Raw genomic sequence first — 27,404 nt, forward strand, 5'->3', positions numbered from 1 at the left:
CGTGGCGCAATGGTTAGCGCGTTCCGCTGCTAACCGAAAGGTTGGTGGTTCGAGTTTACCCAGGAGCGTTGTTTTGAAGTCTAAGAAGTAACGTAAAAAGAAAATATTTTTCCACAAGTCTTGACGACCGTTCTTCGCCTAAGCTTTCTTGGCGCAATGGTTAGCGCGTTCGGCTGTTAACCGGAAGATTGGTGGTTCGAGCCCACCCAGGAGCGTTGTTTTGAAGTCTTAGAAGTAACGTTAAAAGTACATATTTTTCCACAATACTTGACGATCAATCTTTGTCTAAGCTTCCGTGGCGCAATGCGATAGCGCATTCCTCTGTTAAGCGAAAGGTTGGTGGTTCGAGCCCACCCGGGAGCGTTGTTTTGAAGTGTTAGAAGTAAAGTAAAAAGGAAATATTTTTCCACAATACTTGACGAACATTCTTCGCCTAAACTTCCGTGGCGCAATGGTTAGCGTGTTAGGATGTTAACCGAAAGGATGGTGAATCAAACCCACCCGGGAGCGTTGTTTTGAAGTCTTAAAAGTAACGTTAAAAGGAAATATTTCTCCACAATAATTGAAGACCATTCTTGCTTAAGCTTCCGTGGCGCAAGGGTTAGCGCGTTTGGCTTTTAACCGAAAGGTTGGTGGTTCTAGCGTTGTTTTGAAGTCTTAGAAGTATCGTAAAAAGGAAATGTTTTTCCACAATACTTGACGATTATTCTTTCCCTAAGCTTCCGGGGCGCAATGGTTAGCTTGTTCGGCTATTAACCGAAAGGTTGGTGGTTCGAGCCCACCCGGGAGCGTTGTTTTGAAGTTTTAGAAGTAACGTAAAATGGAAATATTTTTCCACAATACTTGACGATCGTTTTTCGCCTAAGCTTCCGTGGCGCAATGGTTTGCGCGTTCGGCTGTTAACCGAAAGGTTGGTGGTTCGAGTCCACCCGGGAGCATTGTTTTGAAATCTTAGCAGTAATGTAAAAAGGAAATATTTTTCCACAATACTTGACGATCGTTCTTTGCCTAAGCTTCCGTGGCGCAATGGTTAGCGCGTTCCGCTGTTAACCGAAAGGTTGGTGGTTCGAGTTTACCCAGGAGCGTTGTTTTGAAGTCTAAGAAGTAACGTAAAAAGGAAATATTTTTCCACAATACTTGACGATCGTTTTTCGCCTGAGTTCCGTGGCGCAATGGTTTGCGCGTTCGGCTGTTAACCGAAAGGTTGGTGGTTCGAGTCCACCCGGGAGCATTGTTTTGAAATCTTAGCAGTAATGTAAAAAGGAAATATTTTTCCACAATACTTGACGATCGTTCTTTGCCTAAGCTTCCGTGGCGCAATGGTTAGCGCGTTCGGCTGTTAACCGGAAGATTGGTGGTTCGAGCCCACCCAGGAGCGTTGTTTTGAAGTCTTAGAAGTAACGTTAAAAGGAAATATTTTTCCACAATACTTGACGATCAATCTTTGTCTAAGCTTCCGTGGCGCAATGCGATAGCGCATTCCTCTGTTCAGCGAAAGGTTGGTGGTTCGAGCCCACCCGGGAGCGTTGTTTTGAAGTGTTAGAAGTAAAGTAAAAAGGAAATATTTTTCCACAATACTTGACGAACATTCTTCGCCTAAACTTCCGTGGCGCAATGGTTAGCGTGTTAGGCTGTTAACCGAAAGGATGGTGGTTCAAGCCCACCCGGGAGCGTTGTTTTGAAGTCTTAAAAGTAACGTTAAAAGGAAATATTTCTCCACAATAATTGAAGACCATTCTTGCTTAAGCTTCCGTGGCGCAATGGTTAGCGCGTTTGGCTTTTAACCGAAACGTTGGTGGTTCGAGCGTTGTTTTGAAGTCTTAGAAGTATCGTAAAAAGGAAATATTTTTCCACAATACTTGACGATTATTCTTTCCCTAAGCTTCCGTGGCGCAATGGTTAGCGCGTTCCGCTGTTAACCGAAAGGTTGGTGGTTCGAGTTTACCCAGGAGCGTTGTTTTGAAGTCTAAGAAGTAACGTAAAAAGGAAATATTTTTCCACAAGTCTTGACGACCGTTCTTCGCCTAAGCTTTCGTGGCGCAATGGTTAGCGCGTTCGGCTGTTAACCGGAAGATTGGTGGTTCGAGCCCACCCAGGAGCGTTGTTTTGAAGTCTTAGAAGTAACGTTAAAAGTACATATTTTTCCACAATACTTGACGATCAATCTTTGTCTAAGCTTCCGTGGCGCAATGCGATAGCGCATTCCTCTGTTAAGCGAAAGGTTGGTGGTTCGAACCCACACAGGAGCGTTGTTTTGAAGTCTAAGAAGTAACGTAAAAAGGAAATATTTTTCCACAATACTTGACGATCGTTCTTCGCCTAAGCTTCCGTGGCGCAATGGTTAGCGCGTTCGGCTGTTAACCGGAAGATTGGTGGTTCGAGCCCACCCAGGAGCGTTGTTTTGAAGTCTTAGAAGTAAAGTAAAAAGGAAATATTTTTCCACAATACTTGACGAACATTCTTCGCCTAAACTTCCGTGGCGCAATGGTTAGCGTGTTAGGATGTTAACCTAAAGGATGGTGGTTCAAGCCCACCCGGGAGCGTTGTTTTGAGGTCTTAAAAGTAACGTTAAAAGGAAATATTTCTCCACAATAATTAAGGACCATTCTTGCTTAAGCTTCCGTGGCGCAATGGTTAGCGCGTTTGGCTTTTAACCGAAAGGTTGGTGGTTCGAGCGTTGTTTTAAGTCTTAGAAGTATCGTAAAAAGGAAATGTTTTTCCACAATACTTGACGATTATTATTTCCCTAAGCTACCGTGAAACAATGGTTAGCGCGTTCGGCTATTAACCGAAAGGTTAGTGGTTCGAGCCCACCCGGGAGCGTAGTTTTGAAGTCTAAGAAGTAACGTAAAAAGGAAATATTTTTCCACAATACTTGACGATCGTTTTTCGCCTAAGCTTCCGTGGCGCAATGGTTTGCGCGTTCGGCTGTTAACCGAAAGGTTGGTGGTTCGAGTCCACCCGGGAGCATTGTTTTGAAATCTTAGCAGTAATGTAAAAAGGAAATATTTTTCCACAATACTTGACGATCGTTCTTTGCCTAAGCTTCCGTGGCGCAATGGTTAGCGCGTTCCGCTGTTAACCGAAAGGTTGGTGGTTCGAGTTTACCCAGGAGCGTTGTTTTGAAGTCTAAGAAGTAACGTAAAAAGGAAATATTTTTCCACAAGTCTTGACGACCGTTCTTCGCCTAAGCTTTCGTGGCGCATTGGTTAGCGCGTTCGGCTGTTAACCGGAAGATTGGTGGTTCGAGCCCACCCAGGAGCGTTGTTTTGAAGTCTTAGAAGTAACGTTAAAAGTGCATATTTTTCCACAATACTTGACGATCAATCTTTGTCTAAGCTTCCGTGGCGCAATGCGATAGCGCATTCCTCTGTTAAGCGAAAGGTTGGTGGTTCGAGCCCACCCGGGAGCGTTGTTTTGAAGTCTAAGAAGTAACGTAAAAAGGTAATATTTTTCCACAATACTTGACGATCGTTTTTCGCCTAAGCTTCCGTGGCGCAATGGTTTGCGCGTTCGGCTGTTAACCGAAAGGTTGGTGGTTCGAGTCCACCCGGGAGCATTGTTTTGAAATCTTAGCAGTAATGTAAAAAGGAAATATTTTTCCACAATACTTGACGATCAATCTTTGTCTAAGCTTCCGTGGCGCAATGCGATAGCGCATTCCTCTGTTCAGCGAAAGGTAGGTGGCTCGAGCCCACCCGGGAGCGTTGTTTTGAAGTGTTAGAAGTAAAGTAAAAAGGAAATATTTTTCCACAATACTTGACGAACATTCTTCGCCTAAACTTCCGTGGCGCAATGGTTAGCGTGTTAGGCTGTTAACCGAAAGGATGGTGGTTCAAGCCCACCCAGGAGCGTTGTTTTGAAGTCTTAGAAGTAAAGTAAAAAGGAAATATTTTTCCACAATACTTGACGAACATTCTTCGCCTAAACTTCCGTGGCGCAATGGTTAGCGTGTTAGGATGTTAACCTAAAGGATGGTGGTTCAAGCCCACCCGGGAGCGTTGTTTTGAGGTCTTAAAAGTAACGTTAAAAGGAAATATTTCTCCACAATAATTGAAGACCATTCTTGCTTAAGCTTCCGTGGCGCAATGGTTAGCGCGTTTGGCTTTTAACCGAAAGGTTGGTGGTTCGAGCGTTGTTTTGAAGTCTTAGAAGTATCGTAAAAAGGAAATGTTTTTCCACAATACTTGACGATTATTATTTCCCTAAGCTACCGTGGCACAATGGTTAGCGCGTTCGGCTATTAACCGAAAGGTTGGTGGTTCGAGCCTACCCGGGAGCGTAGTTTTGAAGTCTAAGAAGTAACGTAAAAAGGAAATATTTTTCCACAATACTTGACGATCGTTTTTCGCCTAAGCTTCCGTGGCGCAATGGTTTGCGCGTTCGGCTGTTAACCGAAAGGTTGGTGGTTCGAGTCCACCCGGGAGCATTGTTTTGAAATCTTAGCAGTAATGTAAAAAGGAAATATTTTTCCACAATACTTGACGATCGTTCTTTGCCTAAGCTTCCGTGGCGCAATGGTTAGCGCGTTCCGCTGTTAACCGAAAGGTTGGTGGTTCGAGTTTACCCAGGAGCGTTGTTTTGAAGTCTAAGAAGTAACGTAAAAAGGAAATATTTTTCCACAAGTCTTGACGACCGTTCTTCGCCTAAGCTTTCGTGGCGCAATGGTTAGCGCGTTCGGCTGTTAACCGGAAGATTGGTGGTTCGAGCCCACCCAGGAGCGTTGTTTTGAAGTCTTAGAAGTAACGTTAAAAGTGCATATTTTTCCACAATACTTGACGATCAATCTTTGTCTAAGCTTCCGTGGCGCAATGCGATAGCGCATTCCTCTGTTAAGCGAAAGGTTGGTGGTTCGAGCCCACCCGGGAGCGTTGTTTTGAAGTCTAAGAAGTAACGTAAAAAGGTAATATTTTTCCACAATACTTGACGATCGTTTTTCGCCTAAGCTTCCGTGGCGCAATGGTTTGCGCGTTCGGCTGTTAACCGAAAGGTTGGTGGTTCGAGTCCACCCGGGAGCATTGTTTTGAAATCTTAGCAGTAATGTAAAAAGGAAATATTTTTCCACAATACTTGACGATCAATCTTTGTCTAAGCTTCCGTGGCGCAATGCGATAGCGCATTCCTCTGTTCAGCGAAAGGTAGGTGGCTCGAGCCCACCCGGGAGCGTTGTTTTGAAGTGTTAGAAGTAAAGTAAAAAGGAAATATTTTTCCACAATACTTGACGAACATTCTTCGCCTAAACTTCCGTGGCGCAATGGTTAGCGTGTTAGGCTGTTAACCGAAAGGATGGTGGTTCAAGCCCACCCGGGAGCGTTGTTTTGAAGTCTTAAAAGTAACGTTAAAAGGAAATATTACTCCACAATAATTGAAGACCATTCTTGCTTAAGCTTCCGTGGCGCAATGGTTAGCGCGTTTGGCTTTTAACCGAAACGTTGGTGGTTCGAGCGTTGTTTTGAAGTCTTAGAAGTATCGTAAAAAGGAAATGTTTTTCCACAATACTTGACGATTATTCTTTCCCTAAGCTTAAGTGGCGCAATGGTTAGCGCGTTCCGCTGTTAACCGAAAGGTTGGTGGTTCGAGTTTACCCAGGAGCGTTGTTTTGAAGTCTAAGAAGTAACGTAAAAAGGAAATATTTTTCCACAAGTCTTGACGACCGTTCTTCGGCTAAGCTTTCTTGGCGCAATGGTTAGCGCGTTCGGCTGTTAACCGGAAGATTGGTGGTTCGAGCCCACCCAGGAGCGTTGTTTTGAAGTCTTAGAAGTAACGTTAAAAGTACATATTTTTCCACAATACTTGACGATCAATATTTGTCTAAGCTTCCGTGGCGCAATGGGATAGCGCATTCCTCTGTTAAGCGAAAGGTTGGTGGTTCGAGCCCACCCGGGAGCGTTGTTTTGAAGTCTTAAAAGTAACGTTAAAAGTACATATTTTTCCACAATACTTGACGATCAATCTTTATCTAAGCTTCCGTGGCGCAATGCGATAGCGCATTCCTCTGTTAAGCGAAAGGTTGGTGGTTCGAGCCCACCCGGGAGCGTTGTTTTGAAGTCTTAGAAGTATCGTTAAAAGGAAATATTTTTCCACAATACTTGACGAACATTCTTCGCCTAAACTTCCGTGGCGCAATGGTTAGCGTGTTAGGCTGTTAACCGAAAGGATGGTGGTTCAAGCCCACCCGGGAGCGTTGTTTTGAAGTCTTAAAAGTAACGTTAAAAGGAAATATTTCTCCACAATAATTGAAGAACATTCTTGCTTAAGCTTCCGTGGCGCAATGGTTAGCGCGTTTGGCTTTTAACCGAAAGGTTGGTGGTTCGAGCGTTGTTTTGAAGTCTTAGAAGTATCGTAAAAAGGAAATGTTTTTCCACAATACTTGACGATTATTCTTTCCCTAAGCTTTCGTGGCGCAATGGTTAGCGCGTTCCGCTGTTAACCGAAAGGTTGGTGGTTCGAGTTTACCCAGGAGCGTTGTTTTGAAGTCTAAGAAGTAACGTAAAAAGGAAATATTTTTCCACAAGTCTTGACGACCGTTCTTCGCCTAAGCTTTCGTGGCGCAATGGTTAGCGCGTTCGGCTGTTAACCGGAAGATTGGTGGTTCGAGCCCACCCAGGAGCGTTGTTTTGAAGTCTTAGAAGTAACGTTAAAAGTACATATTTTTCCACAATACTTGACGATCAATCTTTGTCTAAGCTTCCGTGGCGCAATGGGATAGCGCATTCCTCTGTTAAGCTAAAGGTTGGTGGTTCGAGCCCACCCGGGAGCGTTGTTTTGAAGTCTTAAAAGTAACGTTAAAAGGAAATATTTTTCCACAATACTTGAAGACCATTCTTGATTAAGCTTCCGTGGCGCAATGGTCAGCGCGTTCGGCTGTTAACCGAAAGGTTGTTAAATCGAGCCCACCCAGGAGCTTTCTTTTGAAGTCTTAGAAGTAACATAAAAAGGAAATATTTTTCCACATTACTTGACGAACATTCTTCGCCTAAACTTCCGTGGCGCAATGGTTAGCGTGTTAGGCTGTTAACCGAAAGGATGGTGGTTCAAGCCCACCCGGGAGCGTTGTTTTGAAGTCTTAAAAGTAACGTTAAAAGGAAATATTTCTCCACAATAATTGAAGACCATTCTTGCTTAAGCTTCCGTGGCGCAATGGTTAGCGCGTTTGGCTTTTAACCGAAACGTTGGTGGTTCGAGCGTTGTTTTGAAGTCTTAGAAGTATCGTAAAAAGGAAACGTTTTTCCACAATACTTGACGATTATTCTTTCCCTAAGCTTCCGTGGCGCAATGGTTAGCGCGTTCCGCTGTTAACCCAAAAGTTGGTGGTTCGAGTTTACCCAGGAGCGTTGTTTTGAAGTCTTAAAAGTAACGTTAAAAGTACATATTTTTCCACAATACTTGACGATCAATCTTTGTCTAAGCTTCCGTGGCGCAATGGGATAGCGCATTCCTCTGTTAAGCGAAAGGTTGGTGGTTCGAGCCCACCCGGGAGCGTTGTTTTGAAGTCTTAAAAGTAACGTTAAAAGGAAATATTTCTCCACAATAATTGAAGACCATTCTTGCTTAAGCTTCCGTGGCGCAATGGTTAGCGCGTTTGCCTTTTAACCGAAACGTTGGTGGTTCGAGCGTTGTTTTGAAGTCTTAGAAGTATCGTAAAAAGGAAATGTTTTTCCACAATACTTGACGATTATTCTTTCCCTAAGCTTCCGTGGCGCAATGGTTAGCGCGTTCCGCTGTTAACCGAAAGGTTGGTGGTTCGAGTTTACCCAGGAGCGTTGTTTTGAAGTCTAAGAAGTAACGTAAAAAGGAAATATTTTTCCACAAGTCTTGACGGTCGTTCTTCGCCTAAGCTTCCGTGGCGCAATGGTTAGCGCGTTCGGCTGTTAACCGGAAGATTGGTGGTTCGAGCCTACCCAGAAGCGTTGTTTTGAAGTCTTAGAAGCAACGTTAAAAGGAAATATTTTTCCTCAATACTTGACGATCAATCTTTGTCTAAGCTTCCGTGGCGCAATGCGATAGCGCATTCCTCTGTTCAGCGAAAGGTTGGTGGTTCGAGCCCACCCGGGAGCGTTGTTTTGAAGTGTTAGAAGTAAAGTAAAAAGGAAATATGTTTCCACAATACTTGACGAACATTCTTCGCCTAAACTTCCGTGGCGCAATGGTTAGCGTGTTAGGCTGTTAACCGAAAGGATGGTGGTTCAAGCCCACCCGGGAGCGTTGTTTTGAAGTCTTAAAAGTAACGTTAAAAGGAAATATTTCTCCACAATAATTGAAGACCATTCTTGCTTAAGCTTCCGTGGCGCAATGGTTAGCGCGTTTGGCTTTTAACCGAAACGTTGGTGGTTCGAGCGTTGTTTTGAAGTCTTAGAAGTATCGTAAAAAGGAAATGTTTTTCCACAATACTTGACGATTATTCTTTCCCTAAGCTTCCGTGGCGCAATGGTTAGCGCGTTCCGCTGTTAAACGAAAGGTTGGTGGTTCGAGTTTACCCAGGAGCGTTGTTTTGAAGTCTAAGAAGTAACGTAAAAAGGAAATATTTTTCCACAAGTCTTGACGACCGTTCTTCGCCTAAGCTTTCGTGGCGCAATGGTTAGCGCGTTCGGCTGTTAACCGGAAGATTGGTGGTTCGAGCCCACCCAGGAGCGTTGTTTTGAAGTCTTAGAAGTAACGTTAAAAGTACATATTTTTCCACAATACTTGACGATCAATCTTTGTCTAAGCTTCCCTGGCGCAATGGGATAGCGCATTCCTCTGTTAAGCGAAAGGTTGGTGGTTCGAGCCCACCCGGGAGCGTTGTTTTGAAGTCTTAAAAGTAACGTTAAAAGGAAATATTTTTCCACAATACTTGAAGACCATTCTTGATTAAGCTTCCGTGGCGCAATGGTCAGCGCGTTCGGCTGTTAACCGAAAGGTTGTTAAATCGAGCCCACCCAGGAGCTTTCTTTTGAAGTCTTAGAAGTAACATAAAAAGGAAATATTTTTCCACATTACTTGACGAACATTCTTCGCCTAAACTTCCGTGGCGCAATGGTTAGCGTGTTAGGCTGTTAACCGAAAGGATGGTGGTTCAAGCCCACCCGGGAGCGTTGTTTTGAAGTCTTAAAAGTAACGTTAAAAGGAAATATTTCTCCACAATAATTGAAGACCATTCTTGCTTAAGCTTCCGTGGCGCAATGGTTAGCGCGTTTGGCTTTTAACCGAAACGTTGGTGGTTCGAGCGTTGTTTTGAAGTCTTAGAAGTATCGTAAAAAGGAAATGTTTTTCCACAATACTTGACGATTATTCTTTCCCTAAGCTTCCGTGGCGCAATGGTTAGCGCGTTCCGCTGTTAACCGAAAAGTTGGTGGTTCGAGTTTACCCAGGAGCGTTGTTTTGAAGGCTTAGAAGTAACGTTAAAAGTACATATTTTTCCACAATACTTGACGATCAATCTTTGTCTAAGCTTCCGTGGCGCAATGGGATAGCGCATTCCTCTGTTAAGCGAAAGGTTGGTGGTTCGAGCCCACCCGGGAGCGTTGTTTTGAAGTCTTAGAAGTATCGTAAAAAGGAAACGTTTTTCCACAATACTTGACGATTATTCTTTCCCTAAGCTTCCGTGGCGCAATGGTTAGCGCGTTCCGCTGTTAACCCAAAAGTTGGTGGTTCGAGTTTACCCAGGAGCGTTGTTTTGAAGTCTTAAAAGTAACGTTAAAAGTACATATTTTTCCACAATACTTGACGATCAATCTTTGTCTAAGCTTCCGTGGCGCAATGGGATAGCGCATTCCTCTGTTAAGCGAAAGGTTGGTGGTTCGAGCCCACCCGGGAGCGTTGTTTTGAAGTCTTAAAAGTAACGTTAAAAGGAAATATTTCTCCACAATAATTGAAGACCATTCTTGCTTAAGCTTCCGTGGCGCAATGGTTAGCGCGTTTGCCTTTTAACCGAAACGTTGGTGGTTCGAGCGTTGTTTTGAAGTCTTAGAAGTATCGTAAAAAGGAAATGTTTTTCCACAATACTTGACGATTATTCTTTCCCTAAGCTTCCGTGGCGCAATGGTTAGCGCGTTCCGCTGTTAACCGAAAGGTTGGTGGTTCGAGTTTACCCAGGAGCGTTGTTTTGAAGTCTAAGAAGTAACGTAAAAAGGAAATATTTTTCCACAAGTCTTGACGGTCGTTCTTCGCCTAAGCTTCCGTGGCGCAATGGTTAGCGCGTTCGGCTGTTAACCGGAAGATTGGTGGTTCGAGCCTACCCAGAAGCGTTGTTTTGAAGTCTTAGAAGCAACGTTAAAAGGAAATATTTTTCCTCAATACTTGACGATCAATCTTTGTCTAAGCTTCCGTGGCGCAATGCGATAGCGCATTCCTCTGTTCAGCGAAAGGTTGGTGGTTCGAGCCCACCCGGGAGCGTTGTTTTGAAGTGTTAGAAGTAAAGTAAAAAGGAAATATGTTTCCACAATACTTGACGAACATTCTTCGCCTAAACTTCCGTGGCGCAATGGTTAGCGTGTTAGGCTGTTAACCGAAAGGATGGTGGTTCAAGCCCACCCGGGAGCGTTGTTTTGAAGTCTTAAAAGTAACGTTAAAAGGAAATATTTCTCCACAATAATTGAACACCATTCTTGCTTAAGCTTCCGTGGCGCAATGGTTAGCGCGTTTGGCTTTTAACCGAAACGTTGGTGGTTCGAGCGTTGTTTTGAAGTCTTAGAAGTATCGTAAAAAGGAAATGTTTTTCCACAATACTTGACGATTATTCTTTCCCTAAGCTTCCGTGGCGCAATGGTTAGCGCGTTCCGCTGTTAAACGAAAAGGGTGGTTCGAGTTTACCCAGGAGCGTTGTTTTGAAGTCTAAGAAGTAACGTAAAAAGGAAATATTTTTCCACAAGTCTTGACGACCGTTCTTCGCCTAAGCTTTCGTGGCGCAATGGTTAGCGCGTTCGGCTGTTAACCGGAAGATTGGTGGTTCGAGCACACCCAGGAGCGTTGTTTTGAAGTCTTAGAAGTAACGTTAAAAGTACATATTTTTCCACAATACTTGACGATCAATCTTTGTCTAAGCTTCCCTGGCGCAATGGGATAGCGCATTCCTCTGTTAAGCGAAAGGTTGGTGGTTCGAGCCCACCCGGGAGCGTTGTTTTGAAGTCTTAAAAGTAACGTTAAAAGGAAATATTTTTCCACAATACTTGAAGACCATTCTTGATTAAGCTTCCGTGGCGCAATGGTCAGCGCGTTCGGCTGTTAACCGAAAGGTTGTTAAATCGAGCCCACCCAGGAGCTTTCTTTTGAAGTCTTAGAAGTAACATAAAAAGGAAATATTTTTCCACATTACTTGACGAACATTCTTCGCCTAAACTTCCGTGGCGCAATGGTTAGCGTGTTAGGCTGTTAACCGAAAGGATGGTGGTTCAAGCCCACCCGGGAGCGTTGTTTTGAAGTCTTAAAAGTAACGTTAAAAGGAAATATTTCTCCACAATAATTGAAGACCATTCTTGCTTAAGCTTCCGTGGCGCAATGGTTAGCGCGTTTGGCTTTTAACCGAAACGTTGGTGGTTCGAGCGTTGTTTTGAAGTCTTAGAAGTATCGTAAAAAGGAAATGTTTTTCCACAATACTTGACGATTATTCTTTCCCTAAGCTTCCGTGGCGCAATGGTTAGCGCGTTCCGCTGTTAACCGAAAAGTTGGTGGTTCGAGTTTACCCAGGAGCGTTGTTTTGAAGGCTTAGAAGTAACGTTAAAAGTACATATTTTTCCACAATACTTGACGATCAATCTTTGTCTAAGCTTCCGTGGCGCAATGGGATAGCGCATTCCTCTGTTAAGCGAAAGGTTGGTGGTTCGAGCCCACCCGGGAGCGTTGTTTTGAAGTCTTAGAAGTATCGTAAAAAGGAAATATTTTTCCACAATACTTGACGAACATTCTTCGCCTAAACTTCCGTGGCGCAATGGTTAGCGTGTTAGGCTGTTAACCGAAAGGATGGTGGTTCAAGCCCACCCGGGAGCGTTGTTTTGAAGTCTTAAAAGTAACGTTAAAAGGAAATATTTCTCCACAATAATTGAAGACCATTCTTGCTTAAGCTTCCGTGGCGCAATGGTTAGCGCGTTTGGCTTTTAACCGAAAGGTTGGTGGTTCGAGCGTTGTTTTGAAGTCTTAGAAGTATCGTAAAAAGGAAATGTTTTTCCACAATACTTGACGATTATTCTTTCCCTAAGCTTTCGTGGCGCAATGGTTAGCGCGTTCCGCTGTTAACCGAAAGGTTGGTGGTTCGAGTTTACCCAGGAGCGTTGTTTTGAAGTCTAAGAAGTAACGTAAAAAGGAAATATTTTTCCACAAGTCTTGACGACCGTTCTTCGCCTAAGCTTTCGTGGCGCAATGGTTAGCGCGTTCGGCTGTTAACCGGAAGATTGGTGGTTCGAGCCCACCCAGGAGCGTTGTTTTGAAGTCTTAGAAGTAACGTTAAAAGTACATATTTTTCCACAATACTTGACGATCAATCTTTGTCTAAGCTTCCGTGGCGCAATGGGATAGCGCATTCCTCTGTTAAGCGAAAGGTTGGTGGTTCGAGCCCACCCGGGAGCGTTGTTTTGAAGTCTTAAAAGTAACGTTAAAAGGAAATATTTTTCCACAATACTTGAAGACCATTCTTGATTAAGCTTCCGTGGCGCAATGGTCAGCGCGTTCGGCTGTTAACCGAAAGGTTGTTAAATCGAGCCCACCCAGGAGCTTTCTTTTGAAGTCTTAGAAGTAACATAAAAAGGAAATATTTTTCCACATTACTTGACGAACATTCTTCGCCTAAACTTCCGTGGCGCAATGGTTAGCGTGTTAGGCTGTTAACCGAAAGGATGGTGGTTCAAGCCCACCCGGGAGCGTTGTTTTGAAGTCTTAAAAGTAACGTTAAAAGGAAATATTTCTCCACAATAATTGAAGACCATTCTTGCTTAAGCTTCCGTGGCGCAATGGTTAGCGCGTTTGGCTTTTAACCGAAACGTTGGTGGTTCGAGCGTTGTTTTGAAGTCTTAGAAGTATCGTAAAAAGGAAATGTTTTTCCACAATACTTGACGATTATTCTTTCCCTAAGCTTCCGTGGCGCAATGGTTAGCGCGTTCCGCTGTTAACCGAAAAGTTGGTGGTTCGAGTTTACCCAGGAGCGTTGTTTTGAAGGCTTAGAAGTAACGTTAAAAGTACATATTTTTCCACAATACTTGACGATCAATCTTTGTCTAAGCTTCCGTGGCGCAATGGGATAGCGCATTCCTCTGTTAAGCGAAAGGTTGGTGGTTCGAGCCCACCCGGGAGCGTTGTTTTGAAGTCTTAGAAGTATCGTAAAAAGGAAATATTTTTCCACAATACTTGACGAACATTCTTCGCCTAAACTTCCGTGGCGCAATGGTTAGCGTGTTAGGCTGTTAACCGAAAGGATGGTGGTTCAAGCCCACCCGGGAGCGTTGTTTTGAAGTCTTAAAAGTAACGTTAAAAGGAAATATTTCTCCACAATAATTGAAGACCATTCTTGCTTAAGCTTCCGTGGCGCAATGGTTAGCGCGTTTGGCTTTTAACCGAAAGGTTGGTGGTTCGAGCGTTGTTTTGAAGTCTTAGAAGTATCGTAAAAAGGAAATGTTTTTCCACAATACTTGACGATTATTCTTTCCCTAAGCTTTCGTGGCGCAATGGTTAGCGCGTTCCGCTGTTAACCGAAAGGTTGGTGGTTCGAGTTTACCCAGGAGCGTTGTTTTGAAGTCTAAGAAGTAACGTAAAAAGGAAATATTTTTCCACAAGTCTTGACGACCGTTCTTCGCCTAAGCTTTCGTGGCGCAATGGTTAGCGCGTTCGGCTGTTAACCGGAAGATTGGTGGTTCGAGCCCACCCAGGAGCGTTGTTTTGAAGTCTTAGAAGTAACGTTAAAAGTACATATTTTTCCACAATACTTGACGATCAATCTTTGTCTAAGCTTCCGTGGCGCAATGGGATAGCGCATTCCTCTGTTAAGCGAAAGGTTGGTGGTTCGAGCCCACCCGGGAGCGTTGTTTTGAAGTCTTAAAAGTAACGTTAAAAGGAAATATTTTTCCACAATACTTGAAGACCATTCTTGATTAAGCTTCCGTGGCGCAATGGTCAGCGCGTTCGGCTGTTAACCGAAAGGTTGTTAAATCGAGCCCACCCAGGAGCTTTCTTTTGAAGTCTTAGAAGTAACATAAAAAGGAAATATTTTTCCACATTACTTGACGAACATTCTTCGCCTAAACTTCCGTGGCGCAATGGTTAGCGTGTTAGGCTGTTAACCGAAAGGATGGTGGTTCGAGCCCACCCAGGAGCGTTGTTTTGAAGTCTTAGAAGTAACATTAACAGGAAATATTTTTCCACAATACTTGTCGATCATCCTTTGCCTTAGCTTCCGTGGCGCAATAGTTAGCGCGTTCGGCTATTAATCGAAAAATTGTGGAAAAATATTTCCTTTTTACGTTACTTCTTAGACTTCAAAACAACGCTCCCGGATGGGCTCGAACCACCCAAGAGCGTTGTTTTGAAGTCTAAGAAGTAACGTAAAAAGGAAATATTTTTCCACAATACTTGACGATCGTTCTTTGCCTAAGCTTCCGTAGCGCAATGGTTAGCGCGTTCCGCTGTTAACCGAAAGGTTGGTGGTTCGAATCCACCCAGGAGCTTTCTTTTGAAGTCTTAAAAGTAACGTTAAAAGGAAATATTTCTCCACAATAATTGAAGACCATTCTTGCTTAAGCTTCCGTGGCGCAATGGTTAGCGCGTTTGGCTTTTAACCGAAACGTTGGTGGTTCGAGCGTTGTTTTGAAGTCTTAGAAGTATCGTAAAAAGGAAATGTTTTTCCACAATACTTGACGATTATTCTTTCCCTAAGCTTCCGTGGCGCAATGGTTAGCGCGTTCCGCTGTTAACCGAAAAGTTGGTGGTTCGAGTTTACCCAGGAGCGTTGTTTTGAAGGCTTAGAAGTAACGTTAAAAGTACATATTTTTCCACAATACTTGACGATCAATCTTTGTCTAAGCTTCCGTGGCGCAATGGGATAGCGCATTCCTCTGTTAAGCGAAAGGTTGGTGGTTCGAGCCCACCCGGGAGCGTTGTTTTGAAGTCTTAGAAGTATCGTAAAAAGGAAATATTTTTCCACAATACTTGACGAACATTCTTCGCCTAAACTTCCGTGGCGCAATGGTTAGCGTGTTAGGCTGTTAACCGAAAGGATGGTGGTTCAAGCCCACCCGGGAGCGTTGTTTTGAAGTCTTAAAAGTAACGTTAAAAGGAAATATTTCTCCACAATAATTGAAGACCATTCTTGCTTAAGCTTCCGTGGCGCAATGGTTAGCGCGTTTGGCTTTTAACCGAAAGGTTGGTGGTTCGAGCGTTGTTTTGAAGTCTTAGAAGTATCGTAAAAAGGAAATGTTTTTCCACAATACTTGACGATTATTCTTTCCCTAAGCTTTCGTGGCGCAATGGTTAGCGCGTTCCGCTGTTAACCGAAAGGTTGGTGGTTCGAGTTTACCCAGGAGCGTTGTTTTGAAGTCTAAGAAGTAACGTAAAAAGGAAATATTTTTCCACAAGTCTTGACGACCGTTCTTCGCCTAAGCTTTCGTGGCGCAATGGTTAGCGCGTTCGGCTGTTAACCGGAAGATTGGTGGTTCGAGCCCACCCAGGAGCGTTGTTTTGAAGTCTTAGAAGTAACGTTAAAAGTACATATTTTTCCACAATACTTGACGATCAATCTTTGTCTAAGCTTCCGTGGCGCAATGGGATAGCGCATTCCTCTGTTAAGCGAAAGGTTGGTGGTTCGAGCCCACCCGGGAGCGTTGTTTTGAAGTCTTAAAAGTAACGTTAAAAGGAAATATTTTTCCACAATACTTGAAGACCATTCTTGATTAAGCTTCCGTGGCGCAATGGTCAGCGCGTTCGGCTGTTAACCGAAAGGTTGTTAAATCGAGCCCACCCAGGAGCTTTCTTTTGAAGTCTTAGAAGTAACATAAAAAGGAAATATTTTTCCACATTACTTGACGAACATTCTTCGCCTAAACTTCCGTGGCGCAATGGTTAGCGTGTTAGGCTGTTAACCGAAAGGATGGTGGTTCAAGCCCACCCGGGAGCGTTGTTTTGAAGTCTTAAAAGTAACGTTAAAAGGAAATATTTCTCCACAATAATTGAAGACCATTCTTGCTTAAGCTTCCGTGGCGCAATGGTTAGCGCGTTTGGCTTTTAACCGAAACGTTGGTGGTTCGAGCGTTGTTTTGAAGTATAGAAGTATCGTAAAAAGGAAATGTTTTTCCACAATACTTGACGATTATTCTTTCCCTAAGCTTCCGTGGCGCAATGGTTAGCGCGTTCCGCTGTTAACCGAAAAGTTGGTGGTTCGAGTTTACCCAGGAGCGTTGTTTTGAAGTCTTAAAAGTAACGTTAAAAGTACATATTTTTCCACAATACTTGACGATCAATCTTTGTCTAAGCTTCCGTGGCGCAATGGGATAGCGCATTCCTCTGTTATGCGAAAGGTTGGTGGTTCGAGCCCACCCGGGAGCGTTGTTTTGAAGTCTTAAAAGTAACGTTAAAAGGAAATATTTCTCCACAATAATTGAAGACCATTCTTGCTTAAGCTTCCGTGGCGCAATGGTTAGCGCGTTTGGCTTTTAACCGAAACGTTGGTGGTTCGAGCGTTGTTTTGAAGTCTTAGAAGTATCGTAAAAAGGAAATGTTTTTCCACAATACTTGACGATTATTCTTTCCCTAAGCTTCCGTGGCGCAATGGTTAGCGCGTTCCGCTGTTAACCGAAAGGTTGGTGGTTCGAGTTTACCCAGGAGCGTTGTTTTGAAGTCTAAGAAGTAACGTAAAAAGGAAATATTTTTCCACAAGTCTTGACGACCGTTCTTCGCCTAAGCTTTCGTGGCGCAATGGTTAGCGCGTTCGGCTGTAAACCGGAAGATTGGTGGTTCGAGCCCACCCAGGAGCGTTGTTTTGAAGTCTTAGAACTAACGTTAAAAGTACATATTTTTCCACAATACTTGACGATCAATCTTTATCTAAGCTTCCGTGGCGCAATGCGATAGCGCATTCCTCTGTTAAGCGAAAGGTTGGTGGTTCGAGCCCACCCGGGAGCGTTGTTTTGAAGTCTTAGAAGTATCGTAAAAAGGAAATATTTTTCCACAATACTTGACGAACATTCTTCGCCTAAACTTCCGTGGCGCAATGGTTAGCGTGTTAGGCTGTTAACCGAAAGGATGGTGGTTCAAGCCCACCCGGGAGCGTTGTTTTGAAGTCTTAAAAGTAACGTTAAAAGGAAATATTTCTCCACAATAATTGAAGACCATTCTTGCTTAAGCTTCCGTGGCGCAATGGTTAGCGCGTTTGGCTTTTAACCGAAACGTTGGTGGTTCGAGCGTTGTTTTGAAGTCTTAGAAGTATCGTAAAAAGGAAATGTTTTTACAAAATACTTGACGATTATTCTTTCCCTAAGCTTCCGTGGCGCAATGGTTAGCGCGTTCCGCTGTTAACCGAAAAGTTGGAGGTTCGAGTTTACCCAGGAGCGTTGTTTTGAAGTCTTAGAAGTAACGTTAAAAGTACATATTTTTCCACAATACTTGACGATCAATCTTTGTCTAAGCTTCCGTGGCGCAATGGGATAGCACATTCCTCTGCTAAGCGAAAGGTTGGTGGTTCGAGCCCACCCGGGAGCGTTGTTTTGAAGTGTTAGAAGTAAAGTAAAAAGGAAATATTTTTCCACAATACTTGACGATCGTTCTTTGCCTAAACTTCCGTGGCGCAATGGTTAGCGTGTTAGGCTGTTAACCGAAAGGATGGTGGTTCAAGCCCACCCGGGAGCGTTGTTTTGAAGTCTAAGAAGTAACGTAAAAAGGAAATATTTTTCCACAATACTTGACGAACATTCTTCGCCTAAGCTTCCGTGGCGCAATGGTTAGCGCGTTCGGCTGTTAACCGTAAGATTGGTGGTTCAAGCCCACCCGGGAGCGTTGTTTTGAAGTCTAAGAAGTAACGTAAAAAGGAAATATTTTTCCACAATACTTGACGATCATTCTTCGTCTAAGCTTCCGTGGCGCAATGGTTAGCGCGTTCGGCGGTTAACCGGAAGGTTGGTGGTTCGAGCCCACCCAGGAGCTTTGTTTTGAAGTCTTAGAAGTAACGTTAAAAGGAAATATTTTTCCACAATACTTGACGATCATTCTTCGTCTAAGCTTCCGTGGCGCAATGGTTAGCGCGTTCGGCTGTTAACCGAAAGGTTGCTAAATCGAGCCCACCCACGAGCTTTGTTTTGAAGTCTTAGAAGTAACGTAAAAAGGAAATATTTTTCCACAATACTTGTCGATCATCCTTTGCCTTAGCTTCCGTGGCGCAATGGTTAGCGCGTTCGGCTATTAATCGAAAAATTGTGGAAAAATATTTCCTTTTTACGTTACTTCTTAGACTTCAAAACAACGCTCCCGGGTGGGCTCGAACCACCCGAGAGCGTTGTTTTGAAGTCTAAGAAGTAACGTAAAAAGGAAATATTTTTTCACAATACTTGACGATCGTTCTTCGCCTAAGCTTCCGTGGCGCAATTGTTGGCGGGTTCGGCTGTTAACCGAAAGGTTGGTGGTTCGAGTCCACCCGGGAGCGTTGTTTTGAAGTCTTAGCAGTAATGTAAAAGGGAAATATTTTTCCACAATACTTGACGATCGTTCTTTGCCTAAGCTTCCGTGGCGCAATGGTTAGCGCGTTCCGCTGTTAACCGAAAGGTTGGTGGTTCGGATCCACCCAGGAGCTTTCTTTTGAAGTCTTAGAAGTAACATAAAAAGGAAATATTTTTCCACAATACTTGACGATCATTCTTTGCCTAAAATTCCGTGGCGCAATAGTTAGCGCGTTCGGCTGTTAACCGAAAGGTTGTTAAATCGAGCCCACCCAGGAGCGTTGTTTTGAAGTCTAAGAAGTAACGTAAAAAGGAAATATTTTTGCACAATACTTGACGATTGTTCTTCGCCTAAGCTTCCGTGGCGCAATGATTGGCGCGTTCGGCTGTTAACCGAAAGGTTGGTGGTTCGAGTCTACCCGGTAGCGATGTTTTGAAGTCTTAGCAGTAATGTAAAAGGAAAATATTTTTCCACATTACTTGACGATCAATCTTTGTCTAAGCTTCCGTGGCGCAATGGGATAGCGCATTCCTCTGTTAATCGAAACGTTGGTGGTTCGAGCCCACCCGGGAGCGTTGTTTTGAAGTCTTAGAAGTAAAGTAAAATGGAAATATTTTTCCACAATACTTGACGAACATATTTCGCCTAAGCTTCCGTGGCGCAATGGTTAGCGCGTTCGTCTGTTAACCGAAAGGTTGTTAGTTCGAGCCCACCCAGGAGCGTTGTTTTGAAGTCTTAGAAGTAACATTAACAGGAAATATTTTTCCACAATACTTGTCGATCATCCTTTGCCTTAGCTTCCGTGGCGCAATGGTTAGCGTGTGAGGCTGTTAACCGAAAGGATGGTGGTTCAAGCCACCCGGGATGTTGTTTTGAAGTCTTAAAAGTAACGTTAAAAGGAAATATTTCTCCACAATACTTGAAGACCATTTTTGCTTAAGCTTACGTGGCGCAATGGTTAGCGCGTTTGGCTTTTAACCGAAAGGTTGGTGGTTCGAGCCCACCCGGGAGCGTTGTTTTAAAGTCTTAGAAGTATCGTAAAAAGGAAATGTTTTTCCACAATACTTGACGATTTTTCTTTCCCTAAGCTTCCGTGGCGCAATGGTTAGCGCGTTCGGCTTTTAACCGAAAGGATGGTGGTTCAAGCCCACCTGGGAGCGTTGTTTTGAAGTCTTAGAAGTAACGTAAAAAGGAAATATTTTTTCACATTACTTGATTATCATTTTTTGGTAAGCTTCTGCGGCGCTGTGGTTAGATCGTTCGGCTGTTAACCGGAAGGTTGGTGGTTCGAGCCCACCCAGGAGCTTTGTTTTGAAGTCTTAGAAGTAACGTAAAAAGGAAATATTTTTCCACAATACTTGACGATCATTCTTCGCCTAATTTTATTGGCGCAATGGTTAGCGCGTTCGGCTGTTAACCGGAAGATTGGTGGTTCAAGCCCACCCGGGAGCGTTGTTTTGAAGTCTAAGAAGTAACGTAAAAAGGAAATATTTTTCCACAATACTTGACGATCAATCTTTGTCTAAGCTTCCGTGGCGCTATGGTTAGAGCGTTCGGCTGTTAACCGGAAGGTTGGTGGTTCGAGCCCACCCAGGAGCTTTGTCTTGAAGCCTTAGAAGTAACGTTAAAAGGAAATATTTTCACAATACTTGATGATTATTCTTTGCCTAAAATTCCGTGGCGCAATGGTTAGCGTGTTCGGCTGTTAACCGAAAGGTTGTTAGTTCGAGCCCACTCAGGAGCTTTGTTTTGAAGTCTTAGAAGTAACGTTAAAAGGAAATATTTTTTCACATTACTTGATTATCATTTTTTGGTAAGCTTCTGCGGCGCTGTGGTTAGATCGTTCGGCTGTTAACCGGAAGGTTGGTGCTTCGAGCCCACCCAGGAGCTTTGTTTTGAAGTCTTAGAAGTAACGTAAAAAGGAAATATTTTTCCACAATACTTGACGATCATTCTTCGCCTAAGTTTCCGTGGCGCAATGGTTAGCGCGTTCGGCTGTTAACCGGAAGATTGGTGGTTCAAGCCCACCCGGGAGCGTTGTTTTGAAGTCTAAGAAGTAACGTAAAAAGGAAATATTTTTCCACAATACTTGACGATCAGTCTTTGTCTAAGCTTCCGTGGCGCTATGGTTAGAGCGTTCGGCTGTTAACCGAAAGGTTGGTGGTTCGAATCCACCCAGGAGCTTTCTTTTGAAGTCTTAGAAGTAACGTAAAAAGGAAATATTTTTCCACAATACTTGACGATCATTCTTTGCCTAAACTTCCGTGGCGCAATGGTTAGCGTGTGAGGCTGTTAACCGAAAGGATGGTGGTTCAAGCCACCCGGGATGTTGTTTTGAAGTCTTAAAAGTAACGTTAAAAGGAAATATTTCTCCACAATACTTGAAGACCATTTTTGCTTAAGCTTACGTGGCGCAATGGTTAGCGCGTTTGGCTTTTAACCGAAAGGTTGGTGGTTCGAGCCCACCCGGGAGCGTTGTTTTAAAGTCTTAGAAGTATCGTAAAAAGGAAATGTTTTCCCACAATACTTGACGATTTTTCTTTCCCTAAGCTTCCGTGGCGCAATGGTTAGCGCGTTCGGCTTTTAACCGAAAGGATGGTGGTTCAAGCCCACCTGGGAGCGTTGTTTTGAAGTCTTAGAAGTAACGTAAAAAGGAAATATTTTTTCACATTACTTGATTATCATTTTTTGGTAAGCTTCTGCGGCGCTGTGGTTAGATCGTTCGGCTGTTAACCGGAAGGTTGGTGGTTCGAGCCCACCCAGGAGCTTTGTTTTGAAGTCTTAGAAGTAACGTAAAAAGGAAATATTTTTCCACAATACTTGACGATCATTCTTCGCCTAATTTTATTGGCGCAATGGTTAGCGCGTTCGGCTGTTAACCGGAAGATTGGTGGTTCAAGCCCACCCGGGAGCGTTGTTTTGAAGTCTAAGAAGTAACGTAAAAAGGAAATATTTTTCCACAATACTTGACGATCAATCTTTGTCTAAGCTTCCGTGGCGCTATGGTTAGAGCGTTCGGCTGTTAACCGGAAGGTTGGTGGTTCGAGCCCACCCAGGAGCTTTGTCTTGAAGCCTTAGAAGTAACGTTAAAAGGAAATATTTTCACAATACTTGATGATTATTCTTTGCCTAAAATTCCGTGGCGCAATGGTTAGCGTGTTCGGCTGTTAACCGAAAGGTTGTTAGTTCGAGCCCACTCAGGAGCTTTGTTTTGAAGTCTTAGAAGTAACGTTAAAAGGAAATATTTTTTCACATTACTTGATTATCATTTTTTGGTAAGCTTCTGCGGCGCTGTGGTTAGATCGTTCGGCTGTTAACCGGAAGGTTGGTGCTTCGAGCCCACCCAGGAGCTTTGTTTTGAAGTCTTAGAAGTAACGTAAAAAGGAAATATTTTTCCACAATACTTGACGATCATTCTTCGCCTAAGTTTCCGTGGCGCAATGGTTAGCGCGTTCGGCTGTTAACCGGAAGATTGGTGGTTCAAGCCCACCCGGGAGCGTTGTTTTGAAGTCTAAGAAGTAACGTAAAAAGGAAATATTTTTCCACAATACTTGACGATCAGTCTTTGTCTAAGCTTCCGTGGCGCTATGGTTAGAGCGTTCGGCTGTTAACCGAAAGGTTGGTGGTTCGAATCCACCCAGGAGCTTTCTTTTGAAGTCTTAGAAGTAACGTAAAAAGGAAATATTTTTCCACAATACTTGACGATCATTCTTTGCCTAAACTTCCGTGGCGCAATGGTTAGCGTGTGAGGCTGTTAACCGAAAGGATGGTGGTTCAAGCCACCCGGGATGTTGTTTTGAAGTCTTAAAAGTAACGTTAAAAGGAAATATTTCTCCACAATACTTGAAGACCATTTTTGCTTAAGCTTACGTGGCGCAATGGTTAGCGCGTTTGGCTTTTAACCGAAAGGTTGGTGGTTCGAGCCCACCCGGGAGCGTTGTTTTAAAGTCTTAGAAGTATCGTAAAAAGGAAATGTTTTTCCACAATACTTGACGATTTTTCTTTCCCTAAGCTTCCGTGGCGCAATGGTTAGCGCGTTCGGCTTTTAACCGAAAGGATGGTGGTTCAAGCCCACCTGGGAGCGTTGTTTTGAAGTCTTAGAAGTAACGTAAAAAGGAAATATTTTTTCACATTACTTGATTATCATTTTTTGGTAAGCTTCTGCGGCGCTGTGGTTAGATCGTTCGGCTGTTAACCGGAAGGTTGGTGGTTCGAGCCCACCCAGGAGCTTTGTTTTGAAGTCTTAGAAGTAACGTAAAAAGGAAATATTTTTCCACAATACTTGACGATCATTCTTCGCCTAATTTTATTGGCGCAATGGTTAGCGCGTTCGGCTGTTAACCGGAAGATTGGTGGTTCAAGCCCACCCGGGAGCGTTGTTTTGAAGTCTAAGAAGTAACGTAAAAAGGAAATATTTTTCCACAATACTTGACGATCAATCTTTGTCTAAGCTTCCGTGGCGCTATGGTTAGAGCGTTCGGCTGTTAACCGGAAGGTTGGTGGTTCGAGCCCACCCAGGAGCTTTGTCTTGAAGCCTTAGAAGTAACGTTAAAAGGAAATATTTTCACAATACTTGATGATTATTCTTTGCCTAAAATTCCGTGGCGCAATGGTTAGCGTGTTCGGCTGTTAACCGAAAGGTTGTTAGTTCGAGCCCACTCAGGAGCTTTGTTTTGAAGTCTTAGAAGTAACGTTAAAAGGAAATATTTTTTCACATTACTTGATTATCATTTTTTGGTAAGCTTCTGCGGCGCTGTGGTTAGATCGTTCGGCTGTTAACCGGAAGGTTGGTGGTTCGAGCCCACCCAGGAGCTTTGTTTTGAAGTCTTAGAAGTAACGTAAAAAGGAAATATTTTTCCACAATACTTGACGATCATTCTTCGCCTAAGTTTCCGTGGCGCAATGGTTAGCGCGTTCGGCTGTTAACCGGAAGATTGGTGGTTCAAGCCCACCCGGGAGCGTTGTTTTGAAGTCTAAGAAGTAACGTAAAAAGGAAATATTTTTCCACAATACTTGACGATCAATCTTTGTCTAAGCTTCCGTGGCGCTATGGTTAGAGCGTTCGGCTGTTAACCGAAAGGTTGGTGGTTCGAATCCACCCAGGAGCTTTCTTTTGAAGTCTTAGAAGTAACGTAAAAAGGAAATATTTTTCAACAATACTTGACGATCATTCTTTGCCTAAACTTCCGTGGCGCAATGGTTAGCGTGTGAGGCTGTTAACCGAAAGGATGGTGGTTCAAGCCACCCGGGATGTTGTTTTGAAGTCTTAAAAGTAACGTTAAAAGGAAATATTTCTCCACAATACTTGAAGACCATTTTTGCTTAAGCTTACGTGGCGCAATGGTTAGCGCGTTTGGCTTTTAACCGAAAGGTTGGTGGTTCGAGCCCACCCGGGAGCGTTGTTTTAAAGTCTTAGAAGTATCGTAAAAAGGAAATGTTTTTCCACAATACTTGACGATTTTTCTTTCCCTAAGCTTCCGTGGCGCAATGGTTAGCGCGTTCGGCTTTTAACCGAAAGGATGGTGGTTCAAGCCCACCTGGGAGCGTTGTTTTGAAGTCTTAGAAGTAACGTAAAAAGGAAATATTTTTTCACATTACTTGATTATCATTTTTTGGTAAGCTTCTGCGGCGCTGTGGTTAGATCGTTCGGCTGTTAACCGGAAGGTTGGTGGTTCGAGCCCACCCAGGAGCTTTGTTTTGAAGTCTTAGAAGTAACGTAAAAAGGAAATATTTTTCCACAATACTTGACGATCATTCTTCGCCTAATTTTATTGGCGCAATGGTTAGCGCGTTCGGCTGTTAACCGGAAGATTGGTGGTTCAAGCCCACCCGGGAGCGTTGTTTTGAAGTCTAAGAAGTAACGTAAAAAGGAAATATTTTTCCACAATACTTGACGATCAATCTTTGTCTAAGCTTCCGTGGCGCTATGGTTAGAGCGTTCGGCTGTTAACCGGAAGGTTGGTGGTTCGAGCCCACCCAGGAGCTTTGTCTTGAAGCCTTAGAAGTAACGTTAAAAGGAAATATTTTCACAATACTTGATGATTATTCTTTGCCTAAAATTCCGTGGCGCAATGGTTAGCGTGTTCGGCTGTTAACCGAAAGGTTGTTAGTTCGAGCCCACTCAGGAGCTTTGTTTTGAAGTCTTAGAAGTAACGTTAAAAGGAAATATTTTTTCACATTACTTGATTATCATTTTTTGGTAAGCTTCTGCGGCGCTGTGGTTAGATCGTTCGGCTGTTAACCGGAAGGTTGGTGGTTCGAGCCCACCCAGGAGCTTTGTTTTGAAGTCTTAGAAGTAACGTAAAAAGGAAATATTTTTCCACAATACTTGACGATCATTCTTCGCCTAAGTTTCCGTGGCGCAATGGTTAGCGCGTTCGGCTGTTAACCGGAAGATTGGTGGTTCAAGCCCACCCGGGAGCGTTGTTTTGAAGTCTAAGAAGTAACGTAAAAAGGAAATATTTTTCCACAATACTTGACGATCAATCTTTGTCTAAGCTTCCGTGGCGCTATGGTTAGAGCGTTCGGCTGTTAACCGAAAGGTTGGTGGTTCGAATCCACCCAGGAGCTTTCTTTTGAAGTCTTAGAAGTAACGTAAAAAGGAAATATTTTTCAACAATACTTGACGATCATTCTTTGCCTAAACTTCCGTGGCGCAATGGTTAGCGTGTGAGGCTGTTAACCGAAAGGATGGTGGTTCAAGCCACCCGGGATGTTGTTTTGAAGTCTTAAAAGTAACGTTAAAAGGAAATATTTCTCCACAATACTTGAAGACCATTTTTGCTTAAGCTTACGTGGCGCAATGGTTAGCGCGTTTGGCTTTTAACCGAAAGGTTGGTGGTTCGAGCCCACCCGGGAGCGTTGTTTTAAAGTCTTAGAAGTATCGTAAAAAGGAAATGTTTTTCCACAATACTTGACGATTTTTCTTTCCCTAAGCTTCCGTGGCGCAATGGTTAGCGCGTTCGGCTTTTAACCGAAAGGATGGTGGTTCAAGCCCACCTGGGAGCGTTGTTTTGAAGTCTTAGAAGTAACGTAAAAAGGAAATATTTTTTCACATTACTTGATTATCATTTTTTGGTAAGCTTCTGCGGCGCTGTGGTTAGATCGTTCGGCTGTTAACCGGAAGGTTGGTGGTTCGAGCCCACCCAGGAGCTTTGTTTTGAAGTCTTAGAAGTAACGTAAAAAGGAAATATTTTTCCACAATACTTGACGATCATTCTTCGCCTAATTTTATTGGCGCAATGGTTAGCGCGTTCGGCTGTTAACCGGAAGATTGGTGGTTCAAGCCCACCCGGGAGCGTTGTTTTGAAGTCTAAGAAGTAACGTAAAAAGGAAATATTTTTCCACAATACTTGACGATCAATCTTTGTCTAAGCTTCCGTGGCGCTATGGTTAGAGCGTTCGGCTGTTAACCGGAAGGTTGGTGGTTCGAGCCCACCCAGGAGCTTTGTCTTGAAGCCTTAGAAGTAACGTTAAAAGGAAATATTTTCACAATACTTGATGATTATTCTTTGCCTAAAATTCCGTGGCGCAATGGTTAGCGTGTTCGGCTGTTAACCGAAAGGTTGTTAGTTCGAGCCCACTCAGGAGCTTTGTTTTGAAGTCTTAGAAGTAACGTTAAAAGGAAATATTTTTTCACATTACTTGATTATCATTTTTTGGTAAGCTTCTGCGGCGCTGTGGTTAGATCGTTCGGCTGTTAACCGGAAGGTTGGTGGTTCGAGCCCACCCAGGAGCTTTGTTTTGAAGTCTTAGAAGTAACGTAAAAAGGAAATATTTTTCCACAATACTTGACGATCATTCTTCGCCTAAGTTTCCGTGGCGCAATGGTTAGCGCGTTCGGCTGTTAACCGGAAGATTGGTGGTTCAAGCCCACCCGGGAGCGTTGTTTTGAAGTCTAAGAAGTAACGTAAAAAGGAAATATTTTTCCACAATACTTGACGATCAATCTTTGTCTAAGCTTCCGTGGCGCTATGGTTAGAGCGTTCGGCTGTTAACCGAAAGGTTGGTGGTTCGAATCCACCCAGGAGCTTTCTTTTGAAGTCTTAGAAGTAACGTAAAAAGGAAATATTTTTCCACAATACTTGACGATCATTCTTTGCCTAAACTTCCGTGGCGCAATGGTTAGCGTGTGAGGCTGTTAACCGAAAGGATGGTGGTTCAAGCCACCCGGGATGTTGTTTTGAAGTCTTAAAAGTAACGTTAAAAGGAAATATTTCTCCACAATACTTGAAGACCATTTTTGCTTAAGCTTACGTGGCGCAATGGTTAGCGCATTTGGCTTTTAACCGAAAGGTTGGTGGTTCGAGCCCACCCGGGAGCGTTGTTTTAAAGTCTTAGAAGTATCGTAAAAAGGAAATGTTTTTCCACAATACTTGACGATTTTTCTTTCCCTAAGCTTCCGTGGCGCAATGGTTAGCGCGTTCGGCTTTTAACCGAAAGGATGGTGGTTCAAGCCCACCTGGGAGCGTTGTTTTGAAGTCTTAGAAGTAACGTAAAAAGGAAATATTTTTTCACATTACTTGATTATCATTTTTTGGTAAGCTTCTGCGGCGCTGTGGTTAGATCGTTCGGCTGTTAACCGGAAGGTTGGTGGTTCGAGCCCACCCAGGAGCTTTGTTTTGAAGTCTTAGAAGTAACGTAAAAAGGAAATATTTTTCCACAATACTTGACGATCATTCTTCGCCTAATTTTATTGGCGCAATGGTTAGCGCGTTCGGCTGTTAACCGGAAGATTGGTGGTTCAAGCCCACCCGGGAGCGTTGTTTTGAAGTCTAAGAAGTAACGTAAAAAGGAAATAT

The 27,404-nt window shown here is 43.4% G+C and overlaps 9 non-coding genes across 9 annotated transcripts; all 9 read left to right on the forward strand.

The window, feature by feature from the left end:
* Positions 1-718: 718 nt before the first annotated feature.
* On the forward strand, positions 719-791 carry TRNAN-AUU (transfer RNA asparagine (anticodon AUU)). Its single transcript has one exon. It is a non-coding gene; the product is annotated as a tRNA-Asn (tRNA).
* Positions 792-4,209: 3,418 nt separating this feature from the next.
* Positions 4,210-4,282, forward strand: TRNAN-AUU (transfer RNA asparagine (anticodon AUU)). Its single transcript has one exon. It is a non-coding gene; the product is annotated as a tRNA-Asn (tRNA).
* Positions 4,283-16,855: 12,573 nt separating this feature from the next.
* Positions 16,856-16,928, forward strand: TRNAY-GUA (transfer RNA tyrosine (anticodon GUA)). The gene has a single exon. It is a non-coding gene; the product is annotated as a tRNA-Tyr (tRNA).
* A 2,762-nt stretch (positions 16,929-19,690) lies between these two features.
* TRNAK-UUU (transfer RNA lysine (anticodon UUU)) lies at positions 19,691-19,763 on the forward strand. Its single transcript has one exon. It is a non-coding gene; the product is annotated as a tRNA-Lys (tRNA).
* Positions 19,764-21,152: 1,389 nt separating this feature from the next.
* On the forward strand, positions 21,153-21,225 carry TRNAK-UUU (transfer RNA lysine (anticodon UUU)). The gene has a single exon. It is a non-coding gene; the product is annotated as a tRNA-Lys (tRNA).
* A 1,389-nt stretch (positions 21,226-22,614) lies between these two features.
* Positions 22,615-22,687, forward strand: TRNAK-UUU (transfer RNA lysine (anticodon UUU)). The gene has a single exon. It is a non-coding gene; the product is annotated as a tRNA-Lys (tRNA).
* Positions 22,688-24,076: 1,389 nt separating this feature from the next.
* TRNAK-UUU (transfer RNA lysine (anticodon UUU)) lies at positions 24,077-24,149 on the forward strand. The gene has a single exon. It is a non-coding gene; the product is annotated as a tRNA-Lys (tRNA).
* Positions 24,150-25,538: 1,389 nt separating this feature from the next.
* Positions 25,539-25,611, forward strand: TRNAK-UUU (transfer RNA lysine (anticodon UUU)). Its single transcript has one exon. It is a non-coding gene; the product is annotated as a tRNA-Lys (tRNA).
* A 1,389-nt stretch (positions 25,612-27,000) lies between these two features.
* TRNAK-UUU (transfer RNA lysine (anticodon UUU)) lies at positions 27,001-27,073 on the forward strand. The gene has a single exon. It is a non-coding gene; the product is annotated as a tRNA-Lys (tRNA).
* The last annotated feature ends 331 nt before the right edge of the window (positions 27,074-27,404 follow it).

Source organism: Phalangium opilio, unplaced genomic scaffold, assembly GCF_054372755.1.
Source record: "Phalangium opilio isolate 3A_F unplaced genomic scaffold, DU_Popi_V2 ptg000087l_1, whole genome shotgun sequence".
In the NCBI taxonomy this organism is placed as follows: domain Eukaryota; kingdom Metazoa; phylum Arthropoda; class Arachnida; order Opiliones; family Phalangiidae; genus Phalangium; species Phalangium opilio.